The sequence below is a fragment of the Nannospalax galili genome, unplaced genomic scaffold, assembly GCF_000622305.1.
Source record: "Nannospalax galili isolate Female #2095 unplaced genomic scaffold, S.galili_v1.0 scaffold743, whole genome shotgun sequence".
Lineage (NCBI taxonomy): Eukaryota > Metazoa > Chordata > Mammalia > Rodentia > Spalacidae > Nannospalax > Nannospalax galili.
Window position 1 is genome coordinate 1,217,761 of NW_008349552.1, and position 8,044 is coordinate 1,225,804.

The window sequence follows — 8,044 nt, forward strand, 5'->3', positions numbered from 1 at the left end:
ATATAGCACTATTGACATATCCTGTATATTTTTTCATAAAACACATTTCTTCTGAAAATATCTAAAAGGATACAAAAATATTTCTTTATTAATTAGTATTTGAACAAAAGAATATAACAAAGCTCATAGATTTTTTTCTGATGCAGGATCTTCGTACTAATGAACACATCTGTCCTAATCATGATAGCAGTTTATTTAAATATGGAATACTTTTCTAAGTTACATATTTTTAATTGTATTAACAACAGTTAATGTAAGATTTACTGTCTCAAAACAATTTTAATGTAAAATATAGTATATTTAACTATAGTCACAATGCGACACAGCAGATCTCTAGAATTTAGCTATAAATTTTCAGTTACGCATTCTTTCATTAGTTTAGGGTCCTTTGAGATGCCTATAAAGAACAAACAAATAGCATCCTTTACAGTGTCTCATCATAAATTACTATGGATCAGTAATTGATTTGCAAACTTTAGTCCTGTGCTCTGTATGTTTGGGAGGAAGTAAAAAAGGGGGAGGGGTTATCCTTAATCCAAACAACAACAGCTGAGTGAAGTGGCACAGTCCTTTAATCCCAACACAGAGGGAACAGAGGCAGGAGGGTCTTTGTGAGCTCAAGGCCAGCCTGGTCTACATAGTAAGTTCCAGGTCAGAGAGCTTCATCAATGAAATCCTATTTAAAAACAACAATAACTATATAAGTAAAAGACACAAAAGAAGTAGTTCTGGAGGTAAGCAGGTCTAAATCCCAAGTTATGTGACTTTGGGCAAATTAATCTCTTAAACTGTGAAAAACTCAAAGCTACTTTGCAGACTGAGGTGAAGAGGAAATAAAATCATAGAACGCTGTTGATAACAGGCACTGTCCTTGTGGCCATCCTCATCACCACTGATCTGGCAGTGGTCTGGAGTTCAAATCAGCTGTCACAGTTGCCACTGGAATACCTGTAATGGCAAAACAATTGCTGTAGTTTCCTGCTAATTATACAATGTTGACTCCTGAACCCTTGGCAACTGCTCTTTCAGGTCAGATTGTATTAGTACTTCTGGGGATAAAATGGAAGCCCGAGAAACAATAACACGAGGGTGTATTTAGTGGTTAACTGAGATTCAAGCATTTTTTTTTCTTTGAGTTTCACAGTAGCCTGAGCCAGCAGGCTTAATTATATGCCAGATGTCTAGAGAGGAAGTAGGCATTCAGTACAGCATAGGCTGCTGGTGGCAGATGATGAAAGTCATCCTTGGCCAGGTGTTCTCAGTGTCAAATGCACTGCTCACAAAATGTTCCCTTTCCTTAGTCCAGAGGAGTTTGGAAAAGTCATTACATCTTTTACTTCAGTCTTGGTATATTCATATTATAAACATCTGGTGCCATCTTTGCAAATTTTTAACATTATTCTGCTGTTCTCTAGACATCTGGATTAAATATAAACTGTAGGAGGGCTGAGGTTTTCTTTCTTGACTTCTTGGCACTCAGGTACTGTGATTTGTGTATTTGTCTCACAGAGTGACAATATAGACCTGGTTTGGAAGTGGGTGAGGCTTATTTTGTTTCTCACTTAATTCCTGGAAGGCCTTTCTCTCCTTGTGTCGTGTCCCAGGTTACCCTTATGGGGAAGGCTTGTAGCACTTTCTGCCAAGGCTGGGAGTCAGCCATGGGAAAAGAAAAGCTGGCATAAGCCATGGTCTCAGTGAACTAAACCCCAGCTTTGCCTGGTTTTCAGTTGGAGATCTATCTGGTGGCCTTACTTTTCACTAAAAATAAATCAAGCACTTTGTACTTCTCTAGGCTTTTACTGGGCCTTGAAAGCAGATACAAATAACCAAGTAGCCAGAGTGTAGGCTGCCTTCACCAGCTGGCTCATCTTGCTAAAGGTAGCTGTCACGTCAATGGTGGACCTAGATACACCAGGAAACCTACCTTAAGTCTATAGACATCGATCTAAAGAAAGTCACTATACTGAACAAATTCCAGTGACCATTTGGTTTTTAACTTTTTCTGAAGCAATGCCATTATATATCATTTAGATAAGAAGGTATATATACACAGACAAATCTTGAATCTATCCCAGGTTCTGTGCTCTGTTACTCTCTGCCTTGTAGGCAATCATCTGCATGGCTCCTTGTTATTAATTTGTGCTTCTCCATGCGAGTACAAATAAATACAAATACACATTTTCCACTTATTTGTATGTAATATATGTAGAGAGAGGGGGTTGGAGAAAGAGAGCGTCTCACTAAGTTGTCCAGGCTGGCCCAGAATTCATTCTAGAGTAGTCCAGGTTGGTCTTTAACTTGCCATCCTCCTACCTGAGCCTCAGGAATGCTGGTATTCCAGATGTACACAATCACATCTTGACTGTACCTTGTTTTTTGGTTTTTTTTTTCAATATTTCTTGAAGATCTTTCCTTATAAGCATATGCAATAATATAGAAAATTTCTTTTCTAAATCATTGGGAGAATCTCCTATGGTCTACTTAATGCTTTTTATGGATAGTTAGATTGTTTTCAGTATTTTTCATAATAGTATTTATGACTAATAACTATTCAGAATAATTCAGAATAATAATTATGAAATTGTGAGTGCATCATTATAATAGATTCTAAGAAGTAGCATTATTGGAACATAAAGAAAATATATCAATACTGGTGGATACTGCTGCATGCTTCACACAAGTTACATTCTTTTACAATCCCACCAGCAGTGTTCACCAGTATCTAGTTCCAGGGCTGGGGAAATGGCTCAGTAAATAAAGTGCTTGCCACACAAGAATGAGGACCCGAGTTCAGATCCCCAGCACCCACGTAAAAAACCCAGGCACAGTGGCACATGTCTGTAAATCCCAGTGGTGTGGCAGAATAGACAGGATGATCTTGAGAACTAGCTAGCCATTGTAACTGAATTAGCCAGCTTCAGGTTCAGTGAGAGATTCTGTCTCACAAAATAAGGTGGAGAGAGCAACAGAGGAAGATGCCCGAAGTTCTCCTCTAGCCTCCACACATGTGCCCACATAGAAGACATAGAAGCTAGCATTCTTTAGGGGAGTCCTATAAACTGTCCATGTTCTCCTGTTCCAGCTAAAGTGATTCGCAGATCGATGTCCATTTTGTGATATTTGGACTAGGATTATTGAGGAAAGGGATAACCAGGGAAAGTGAACTGTTTTATACTGTTATAATTAGCCTACAAGTGGGATTCTTGCCTATGTCCTTTGAGAACCTCAACTCCAAAAGTTAGTAGCCAAATTCAAGTGACAGTAACTTTCTTCATGTATTTGATTGACTGCAGGCAGCAATGGAATGCACAAAATTCAGCTTCAATTATAAAATATTTGTACCTTCAATGATAAATATTAAGCAACTATGTGCCTGGCATTATGATCAAAACTCAAAACTCTCACCTGTGACCACTACCTCTCTGCCACTCACCGTTTCTCTTTCTCTCACCTTCCCCTAAGTTCAAGCTGTGAACTGATGTTCTCTGAGGAAGACACATCTGTGTTGAAGATTCTACAAACTGATTCATCAGAATGTTATAATTGAGAGAGATGGAATGTCACAGATTAAGACACAAAATTATCTTGGGCTATTTTTAGTTTTCTTAATAACCAATTACTACCAACCTATGTATCTGACCAAATATCTTTATGACTATTAGTAAAACTTTTGGAACGTGTTACTTAGCAGATGTTTAGCATCCACCAACTCTAAAGTTAAGAATGTTAAAAGATAACATCTGGGGCTGAGGGGATGACACTCGGTCGATAAAGTGCTTGCCACAAAAGCATGAGGGCTTGAATTTGCATTCCTAGTATCTGTGTAAAAAACTGAGCACGGGGGTTTGCTGGTCAGTGGGTCTAGCCAACCAGTGAGCTCCAGGTTCAGTGGAGAGAAATTAAGGAAGAAATCTGATGTTGACCTCTGGCCTACATGCTCACGTGCACACACATCTGCATACACATATAACACATACATGTGTGTCCATATATGCACTCACATGCACACACACACACACACAAGATGACATATGAAACCTAAAGAAAAGATTTTCTGATCTGCTATAATCTAGTTACCTGGTTTCGCCATCAATGATTTATGAGTTTTCTTTTGTTGACTGTGAAAGCATTTCATAAGGACTGAAGTGCTCATAGGGAACTTGGATAAACTTAAGAATCTGCCTATTCTGTTGCTTCCCCAGGCTGAAGAGACCCCTTTATTGACCCAGTTTTGATTTACACAGAATGCAGAGGACAGCAGAGACCTGTGGCCAGGCCAGGCAGCTACATGAGGAGCTGGCCTCACATGCACCTTCCTCAGAATTTTCCCTGTAGTGGATTCTGTCCTGCTGTCCACTTGCCCCCATCCTAGTTAGATCCAAAGTCGATCAGAGCTTCCATTGTTTTCCTTTGCCAGATTTTTCTACTCAGGCCAAACATGTAGACATTTCAGTAGTCTGGGAGTGCAAAAATGTCTTATTTCTAATGTTTGGCTGAATTATTTTAGGAAACATGTTGCTTAAAAAGAGAAACCAGACTGTGAAATCAGCTTCTTGCTGGTTAGAACCAAGTTTGTCTTAAATCTTGGACTTGGGTCCTCTTTACTTGTGACTGTGAGGTGTTTGTATAGTGGAGAGAGGGCTGGATGGGAGTGAGTTATGTCATCTGAGTCCTGTTCCTTGTTTTACTTTGGTGAGCAGTGTGAACTTGAGCAAGTCAGCCTTGATCTTAGAGTCTGAAAGATTGTGCCCTCAGAGAAGGAAACCCCAACTCTGAGTGTTGCATGTAAGGAGGTTAATGGGGGTTACCCCTCCAAACCTATGAGTGATAAGGAACGCTAGGATGCACAAAGTGGAGTTGTCTGCTTTATGATAAAGAGGGATGGTTTTCATATCTATTCTTTCCACCCCCACCTTGAATAAACCATTAAATATGAGTGTGACTTGGGGGAAAAGCAGCTCCTTTCTTTAAAAAAGAAACTCTTATGGAAAGATCCAGCTTCTAATAGTTACAGAAACCTTTGTTCAGAAAGTAGACAGAGCTGAACAGTAGACTATAACATCTACCAGAGTTCCTTAGTTTCTTCCTCAGTGATGTAATTGGGTCAGGAATAGAATGCCTAAATCATCTATTGCCACAGTAATGCTACACAGCAAAGACTCACAAACCTCAGTGGCATATCATATTGAAAATTAATTTGGTCAGAAATGTTCATCTATAGGAGCCAGCTGATCTAGACTAGATGTGGTTAGTATGTAAACGTGTAGTCAGCTGCATATTGGCTGGGTGATTCCACTGATCTTGGCTGCTCTTACACTTATATATATTGAGGTGACTTCAATGATCTGGGATGGTCTTTGCTGAGATGATACCAGGCTGTGTTGTCTTGGTTTACGTTCAGCAGGCTGGTGTGAACATGTCCTTGTGGCAGTGGCAGGGGCAAGAACCATCCAGATACAGAGCTTATTTTGTGTCACTTGTACTAACATCCTTTTGATACAGATGAGCTCAGAATCTCAAGGCAAGGCAGTTCAAGCCATTCATAAAAGGGAGTGCCGTCGTGGGCAAGAGGAGAGTGAACCAATAAGGCCATTTAAATATATATACTACAATCTCCAGCTTTCTTCCAGCCTTTCATTGGTTTTCATAACTTATCTGTTAGGTATTTGTGGTTGTCAACTTGACACGCCTGGGAAGAGGGAACCTCTATTATGGAATGTCCTTTATCAGAATGGCCCTAGGGCATGTCTGTGAGACATTTTCTTGATTGTTGAGTGATATGAGGGCCCAGCCCACTGTGGGTGGTGCCACCCCTAGGCAGGTATAAGAAAGCAGGGCGAGCATGGGCCAGGGGCTCAAGCAGGCCAGTAAGCAGTATTCCTCTGTGGTTTGTGCTTCAGCTCCTGCCTCCAGGTTCCTGCCTTGGCTTCATTTAGTGATAGTCTGTCACTTGGAAGAGTAAGATACAATAAACCTTTTCCCTCCCCAAGTTGGTTTTGGTTAGTATTTTATCACAATAATAAAAAGCAAACTAGGGCAGTATTAATGGTTTGCTTTTGGTTCTACTTTTGAACTCTATCGAAGTGCCTGATTCTTGAATCTAGCATCCAGCACAGAAACAACTCAGAAAATCAGTGATATATATTTTATTGAATGGACCAAAACAAAAATGAACATATGCTCAGAATTAAGAATTCTAATTCCTAGAGCTATGACTCAGCTGGTGTGAAGCTGAACCTCGTGTTCTACCCCAGCACTGTATAAACCAAGCATGAGGGCGCATATCTATGGTCATAGTACTCAGAAAGTGTAAACAGGAGGATCAAGAGTGTAAGGTCAGAACAGTGAGATTGCTCAGTGGCAAAGCATGGTGACCCAAGTTCAAGCCCTAGAACTCATATAAAGATAGAAGTGACTCCAAGAGTTGAGCTGTCCTCCAACCTTCACACATGACCATGACACGTGTCCATGCACACACATCTTTCACACAAATACACATACACAGTAATAATAAATTAAAAAATTTAAAAAGACAAGGCCATCCTTAACTACACAGTTAAGGCCAGCCTGTGCTACATGAGACCCTGTTCCCAAAACAAAATAAAACAACCATACTCCAAAATTACAATTCCTAGGTGATAAAACTGGTTTTTATTATTTTTTTAATATTTTATTTATTATATTTTATTTTACGTGTATGTGTGTATTGCCTGTATGTAGGTAAGTGCACCTGTATCATGCAATGCTCACAGAGGACAGAAGAGGCTGTCGGATCCCCTAGAACTGGAGTTACAGACAGTTGTTAGCTGCCATGTGGGTGCTGGGATACGAACCCGGGTCTTCTGCAAGAACAGCCAGTGTTCTTAACTGCTGAGCCATCTCTCCAGCTCAACTTTGAATATTATTGTTAATTTTTTTATTAACATACATTAATTATACATAATAATGGATTTCCATACATGAACATAGCATCCTTAGATTACCCTCATTCCCACTGCCCTCTGTGCCTCTCCCACTCCTCTTTCCAACTAGGCCCCTTTCTACTTTTAGGTCTATTTTTTGACCCAATGAGTTTCATTAGGGTTGTTCCAGAAACATGGGTGAGAGTTTGTTTATAAGAGCATGGGCACCTTACCGGTACTACACCACTGAGGAAAATGTCTATCCCTCCCCATCAAACACTGACTACAAATAAATCCTCAGAGAAAGGGTGGGACCCCATAATCCTTCCCTAGTTCAATTATAGGGTGTTGATGGGTCTAAGCTTGTACAGATAATCACAGCTGCTGTGAATTCAGTAGTGCAATAACCGCATCACACCTCTAAGTCACCATTCCTCTCCCCTGCCTTCCTCTGGCTTTTAATGTTCTTTCTGCCCATCTTCTCTAATGTTCACTGAGCCTTGGAAGGGGTGTTGTAGATGTTGCCATTATGGCTAAGCCCTCAATCATCATATACTCTCTATACTTTGACCAGTTATAAGTCTCTGAAGTCACCTCTGACTGCAAAACTAAACTTCTTTGACCAAAGTTGACAGTAGCACTAATCTATGGGCATAAGCATAGTTATGTAGAAGGCTTTGATGGTTACATCACAGCTAAGGACATTACTAAATCTTAGTTTTTAAATCAATTTATTTTTTTAATTTACATAAATAATTTATTGAGAATTTTATACATGTATATAAGGTGTTTTGATCAAATCCATCACCTTCCTCCCCTCCAACTCCTCCCATCTCTCCCCATCACTTTTTTTCTAATAACTTCATATACTCTTCTTCTTTGATTTATTTATTTATTTTTATGGGGCTTTTGGCTACTCTAGCATACCCCCCTCTGAAGAGGTATTCCTAAAATCTTTTAAGGATTAGATACAAGCTCCCTAAATACTTTCAACATTTTTGGCATTTGGAACAGAGTATGTTGCTAAGAGGCACAAGAATATTTTGACTTTGAGCCAAGAAACTGGCTACTTTTCTTTGGGGTCTTTTTACCCTAACTGCCTAGCCAATTCCTACCTCCTATTCTTATCACACCATCCTCTG

The 8,044-nt window shown here is 39.7% G+C and overlaps 1 protein-coding gene across 1 annotated transcript in view; it reads left to right on the forward strand.

Annotated features, from left to right (window-relative positions):
• Positions 1–8,044, forward strand: part of Ccdc80 (coiled-coil domain containing 80) — a 36,779-nt gene that overhangs the window by 12,447 nt on the left and 16,288 nt on the right. The gene's annotated exons all lie outside the window — the stretch shown is intronic.